Source organism: Micropterus dolomieu, linkage group LG07 (genome assembly GCF_021292245.1).
Source record: "Micropterus dolomieu isolate WLL.071019.BEF.003 ecotype Adirondacks linkage group LG07, ASM2129224v1, whole genome shotgun sequence".
NCBI lineage: Eukaryota > Metazoa > Chordata > Actinopteri > Centrarchiformes > Centrarchidae > Micropterus > Micropterus dolomieu.
Genome location: NC_060156.1, coordinates 170,344 through 177,497, shown reverse-complemented (window position 1 = coordinate 177,497; position 7,154 = coordinate 170,344). Strand labels below are relative to the sequence as shown.

Sequence of the window (7,154 nt, the reverse complement as noted above, 5' to 3'; positions counted from 1 at the left end):
TGGTCCTTGACTGCACTTACTTATATCTTTCTACCACTTGCTGTATACGTTTCTTCATCTGGGGGTATATCTATTTAGACCTTATCTAACAGGATGGGGTCTTTCATTATTCTGTCTCAGTGACTACTTTTCCTTCACTAAAGGCTATATAGTACGTCAATATTATCTAACCGTTGGTCAAACTGTTTCTCCCTATTTTCCCTTCATTCTGAGCTTTCTCTATCTCTTATCTGACGTCTTTTATTTTATCTTTAACTACTTAGTTGTGCTGTTACCACATATGTTGCTGCCACAGCTCCTTTGACCACCTTTGCAGCTAATATTTCTTTTTTCTGCTCTTTACCCTTTAATTTCACCTGCTGTGTGCCTCCCAGGACAGCCATCGCACACTCACTGCGAGCAAACACTTACTCTCTGGAAACTTTAGAATTTGGTCGGCCTTCATGCCTCGAAAAGGAAAAAGACATTTAATTGTAAAGCCACACAACCAAGAAACTAGAATGAAACAATTCATTGAAAGAAACTCAGGCAGCTCCCCTTGTTTCTATATCAAAGAGCTATTCAACTGAAAAATCATCAAAGCAGAGTTTACTAAAAAATAACTAACATCAGTGAAACTAACAACTATTAAAATATCAAATTCATTTTCTCACATCTAATACAAAATTGATGGCTCTCAATCCCTTCTCTAACTTAAATCCTTCATAGATAACACCTCACATTGCTGCCTATCAATCTGTACTTCTATGTTTCAATAAATTGGCAAACTTTATCAGATGTCATCATTTTTCTAGTTTTGTTCCTTCTCCTCGACCAAAAAGTGTCTTCAGCCTGTTATTCTCAACTAAATTTCCTTTATTATCATAATACTTCAGTAGGCTGTTCCAACTGCACTTTTCCTTTCTGTATCCAGCAGTAATTGCTGTTCTTTTACTAATCTGCTTACTGTCAAGCTGTTATTGGTTCAAAAAACTTTTGTAACTTCTGTTATTATTAACTCATGAGTAACTTGCTATAATGTGCTGTTGTTATCCTAGAAAGGTGCAACAGATCACAAAACTCTCATAACTTTTGGTTTAGGGCTGAACTGCTCTCTTTTTCTCTCTCTCAGCCTGCTGTCCTCCCCCACACGGACACACTCACACTCACTACACACAGCTGCACCTCAGCTCCTGCTCTGTGCCTCTCTGCTAGCGTGAGCAAACTCCTTTTTTCTCTTTTCTCTTCCAGTCTTCGTTGTTCGGGCGTGGACTGCCACTTCAGAACTTTATCTTTATTTTAGCTTTATCACAATTCAATCTGAGACTGCATCAAAGCCGTCTTTTACACTATACTAGTCCACATTCACTATTTCATCAATATATATTCATATATCTATTACTTTATAACTCCTTCCATCAACTTCTTATACTTTTTTATATCACCATATCAACTCTATTCATCTGTTATCCTTAAACTTTATGTTAGTTTAATATTAGATCAGTTATTCAACTGTCATTATTTTATACTTTTTATCTAATGGTCTCAAACATGAGGCTTCAAGACTCAAACTATTAGTATTATTATTTTAGGCCTTGGTAACATTTATATGCACTTTTTCTTAACACACAGCTATCAACTATTTTTTCAGCAATATTTACATGCACGTACGTCTTCTGACTCCTATCTCCTGCCGGCTTCTGACTTAATATACATTACCTAGGCTTTCAAATGGACTTGTCTTCCTCAACATGAGAGCGTAATACTTCTTTTAACTTTAAGCACGCTTTATCCTCCTATCCTGCCGCTGTCCTATTTTAGGCTCCTAGCGGTAACGTTCTATAGTACATCCGCCCGTTCAGTCTGAACCTACCATTGAAGAGCCCCAACACTCAGTTGAAATCCTGCGATATAAGTCCGCTGTAGCCACGTGATGACTATTTTATTGGTGTAGCAGACCTCGGCTACGTAAAATTTTAATACAATTATGAAAATTAATATTTCCGGGAATATTAATTTATACCTCGAAATTAGGAGCACCACCTAAAGATTTGCTTGTCCGCCCAAGGCTGTAGGTCCTTGAGTACAGCCTGAGAATTATACAGAGTTCGGTTAATTCATTAGTTGTTTTTCTGAAATCGTAAGGTCAGTCAGTCAGTCTCAGATCTGATCTGTCCCCTTGGTGGCGCTCGGGTCACACAAGAAAAGAGTAGACGTTCCACTTTAACTGAGAGGCTGGTGATGCCTACAAGCGTTTCCATGGATAATTTAGTAAGAAATTGTATATGAAACATTTAACTAAAGCATTAGTTAGCATTGAATAGACATTGATTACTAGGGAGTAACAGGGATGAATTAAAACAACACAGAACGAGGTTAGAAAACTAGTTCAAGATTACTTTCTTATGGGTCTGCTAGTCTTCAAACATCACTAAAGGATAATAACAGGGTTATTACTTACTAAACTCAGAGGCTAAAACCGCTGCTCACTTAGCAAGGTTATTATTTAAGAGAATAAACACAGTTATACTGGAACCTTGCTTGGTTCGAGTAACAGGGGTTTTTATGGTCTTTCTTCTCTGCATTCCTGGCTTATCGCACCGGTTATCAGAGAATGAAATGGTGGTTTATGGCTCAGCCGTTCTGTGAAGAGAAAAGAGTCAGGTTGAGGCTGGAGGTGACCTGCTGGAGGGAGAAGGGGTCAGATCGCCCCTTTTCCTGTCCTGTGGACTGTCTTTAGTGACACCTTTACGGCTAGAAAGGTTCACTAAGGCTCTTTGAATACACAATCCTTAAGCGATTCATTGTCTGATTGAGTCTCTTTCGGTCCTTACCAACACCAGGCGATGTCTCTGGGTTTTACATGTGAAAAAGGTCAACTCTCGGGGAGGGAAACTTCCCTCCCTCTTTTGACACCATCTGACCTTCTTTGAAGTGCGTCTGGTTGAGTTCACAACATTAGCCAACTTGCCCATTTCAGCCCAGACCTAGTGAGTGAAGCACCCCAGCACTCAGCTGTGGTTCTGCAATCTCTAAATCCGCGGTATCCGCAAGCGCTTAAATTCTTATCTCTTCATCAGCTCACTTCGCCTATGCAGTCCTGTTCTGATGGGATCGAAGCTCCCTGACACTCAGTCGAAGCACTGCGATTCTTAAAAACAGCGGTATTCACGATAATGGCTGGAAAACTCTTATCTTATTTACAAATCTTATTTACATACTTATTTACACTTAAAAGCCAACAATTAAACATAAAAGCGCATCTAATCTACCTGCCTGCATTTAGATTTGCACCCATCTCTGACACCCTAGCGGTTCTCAATCTGTATCTGCTCTGTCTTTTGTAGTAAATTGAGTTCATTTTTAGTGAATTCAGTTACATTTTTAACAATTTTCCTTAATTTTTTGTACTTTAACTAGGTTCTAGAGTGAGGAAGCTTTCAGAAACTTCACCTGGGCGGAGAATCCTGTACTCAGACACACTATTATGCAGAAATTTTAGAAAAAGGTTTTCTGCTTACCTTTCTAAGTACGCGTATGTGTCTCTGAGATACAGGTTGTCCGTCCTTGGTCAAGGTCATCCTGCCCCTGTTCAACTCTCCTGGCTCGGCTCGACAAGTAATGTCGTGTAAAAATTCAAGACTTGGGCCAGATAAGAAAGCTTGAACCTTTACCAACATTTTTATTATCAACAAAAACAGACACCAATTAGAATACAAAGGTTTCACCGGAGTGTGTCAGAGATCGGTGCAAAATAGAGCCCCATTCTGTTACCAGAACAGAGACCCGAGTCGACATGAAAACCATGTAACGACTGACTTTCACCTCCTTTTGGACCTCCTTTTGTAGCTCTGTTTCTTGGCTTCACATCATCTCTTGGCTCTCTTTCCTACTGCACCTGGGAAAGTCCCTGACTGCCTGCTCCTCCTCTCTGTGTCCTCTGCATGAACTCTGCTTGATCAAGCCATTTCTTCCATAACCTGACTTTTGTGGAATAAACTGGTGTTGTTTGTGCTCCGTGCTAGAAACAGGACATTCTTACTGTGATGGACTATATTGATGTATGTTTTGTTATACAATTTTCACAAAGTCTGCTTCTATATTTTACTTTGCAGGTATTTTTGATGATATCTTACTGTGCTACCTCCCTTTTCTCCCAAAGCACACGAACTTGCTCACACACACACACACACACGTGTCTGGACAGTTAGATACAGAAAGGAGCACAAACACTCAGAGCTGTAGAGTTTTAACACTGTGATCCTAATTTTACACTATAAAATAACACTTTAAATGATGACAGTGTAGACCACCATTGCTCTAGTAATTAATGAGAACAATTTAGGCTATAATGCTCCAAAATGATTCACAACACCTCACCCAGGGAGTAGAGCGCGTCGGATACCGTCTGGAGACGGGCCGCGTGACCGCCCCCTGAGAGGCAACGGTGCAAATGCACAGTGGAGGCGATGTGAGAGGGGAAGACAGGTAGGTGAGCCCGGCTGGCCGAACGGGGAGGCAGAGGTGAGTGGACCTGGCGGGCGAAACAGACAGACAGGATTAGTTCAGGGCGACAGGAGACGAAGAAGTTAGACATGAACAAGTTCATAAAAAAGCTTGAATGTAGCTGTGGCACCAATTCTGGAGCGACGACGATCAAGCAGGGATGGAGTGGAGAGCCGGGGTAGAAATACTGGTCGAGATGAGGCTGATAGCTGACAGGTGTGGCGGTCGGAGATGTAGGTTGATGAGACGCAGGTGTGGGTAGTCAGCCGGGCTCCGGAGAGGAGAGGGGGAGAGCACACACAGAGGGAGAGAGGAGGAGACACAGGAGAAACCAGGATGCGATACATCTTGTCTCTACACGATCTTTGTTGGGAGTTGCACATGCTCAGTTCCCAGTTAAGGACTACTAGCCAATCAGAAGCAAGAACGGCGGTCAAATGAGAGGCCGGTAAACAGCTTCGGTTCAGCTGTACATGTTGCCGGCCAGCTTGGCAACACGGACTGGAGCGAGAGTTTCAGAGCGGTGAGTTATTAATCTGTATCCATAAAGTTTTAACTGAGCTCTGTCTCTACATCACAGGAACAACTTTCTGTCCACTGACTGCCTGGAGGGTAGCTAGTGTTTGGAAGGGAGAGGAGAGCTGCGTGCTGCAGCTCGCTGTTTCTGAGGGCGTGTTGATCTAACACGGGTTCTCAGCCCCCCGACCCACAAAGCTGGCAAGGTGCTTGACCTCGTTCTTGTCCGAAACTGTGCCATAGAGTGCGTAACAGTCACACCTCTACATGCGTCTGACCACTATTTCATTCAGTTCACGGTATGCCTACAGGAAAAGCCCATTCTTCCAACACCATTGGTTTCACACCGCCGCAGCCTCCGCAACCTGTCTCCCACTCACTTTGCCTCAGTGGTATCTTCCGCTCTACCCTCCCTCAACACATTTTCCTCACTTGAGGTCAATGATGCCACAGAATCTCTGTGCTCTACACTAAGCTCGTGCCTGGATAGCCTGTGTCCTCTATCCAACAAGCCTGCTCGCCCAAACCAACTAACTGATACCATCTGTGGGCTCCGTACTGGTCTCAGAGCGGCTGAAAGAAAATGGCGAAAAACCAAAGACCCTACCAGTTGCTCCTATCCTCCTTCTCAACAAGCATCAGTGCTGCCAAAACTGCGTTCTATAATGACAGAATAAGCAGTGCCACTGACTCAAGGAAAGTATTTTCCACTTTTAAAGCGCTACTAAATCCTCCACCACCAGCACCCACAAACTTGTCTGCTGATACCTTTGCTGCCTTCTTCACAGGCAAAGTGGAGGCTTTAACTAGCCAAACACTCAAACTCAACCATTGTAGCAGTCCTACTACATCTTTTCCTCTGCCCTCCCAGGTCAGTGGTGGTTCACTCTCCTCGTTTACTCCTCTCACAGAGAGCGAAGTATCAGAACTCTTGACCCGTAGCCGTCCAACTACATGCCCACTGGACCCGATTCCTACGAATCTCCTCCAAGCCATATCTCCTACTGTGGTCCCGACAATCACTCCATGTGATAAATACTTCTTTGACTTCAGGAACCTTCCCGACCACTTTCAAAAGGGCTCGGGTTACACCCTTGCTCAAAAAGCCCTCACTTGACCCAACTCAAGTTGAGAACTATCGACCAGTGTCTCTTCTACCTTTTTTATCCAAAACTATTGAACGGGCAGTATTCAAACAGGTCTCAGAATTCCTCTCAGGGAATGACCTCCTAGATCCATACCAGTCTAGTTTTAAGAGTGCCCACTCTACTGAAACGGCTCTTCTGTCTGATTCACCAGAATGCAGGAACTTAAGTATTTAATGCTTAAAATCCTGCAGTTCATGAGACATGATTGGCCCCAATGTATTCTTCAGCATGACAATGAGCCCAAACACACAGTGAAAGTCACTAAGCACCAACTTCAGCTTAAAGAACAAGGAGTCCTGGGAGTGATGGTGTGGCCCCCACAGAGCCCTGATCAACATCATGGAAACCTTGCAAGTCAGTGAGTTTTCCACAACACGTTCCTGCAAATGTTTCACAATAAAAGCGTCTGTCCACTGAAAGGCTTTTAATTTATAAGTGATACAGGAAGTGTTGAGTCTGTACAGCGTAATATAACTAACAGGGCTAACAGGACTGAGTTTACCAAGATATGACCAATTATAGGCCAACCAGAGGGGATTCCTTCCACAGCTGAGGTTAATAAATCATTAAGAGGGCACACTGGGTGGCCAATCAGATCACAAGGAGGGCAGGTACGCGTCTGAGTATATGTATGTCTTAATTAGGGCCCAAGCACGACCGTGCGAGGTCCCTATTGAATTTGCTCGGATTATTAGGGCCCGAGCACGACCGTGCGAGGTCCCTATTGAATTTGCTCGGATTATTAGGGCCCGAGCACGACCGTGCGAGGTCCCTATTGAATTTGCTCGGATTATTTTTATTAGGGCCCGAGCACGACCGTGTGAGGTCCCTATTGAATTTGCTCGGATTATTTTTATTAGGGCCCGAGCACGACCGTGTGAGGTCCCTATTGAATTTGCTCGGATTATTTTTAGGGCCCGAGCACGACCGTGCGAGGTCCCTATTGAAATTGCTCGGATTATATTTTTAGGGCCCGAGCACGACCGTGCGAGGTCCCTATTGAAT

The 7,154-nt window shown here is 43.5% G+C and overlaps 1 long non-coding RNA gene across 1 annotated transcript in view; it reads right to left on the bottom strand.

The window, feature by feature from the left end:
• Positions 1–906, bottom strand: part of LOC123973733 — a 2,871-nt gene extending 1,965 nt beyond the window's left edge. The window contains exon 1 of the long non-coding RNA XR_006825679.1: positions 309–906. This is a non-coding gene — a long non-coding RNA (uncharacterized LOC123973733). The remainder of the gene's footprint in view (positions 1–308) is intronic.
• Positions 907–7,154: the final 6,248 nt, after the last annotated feature.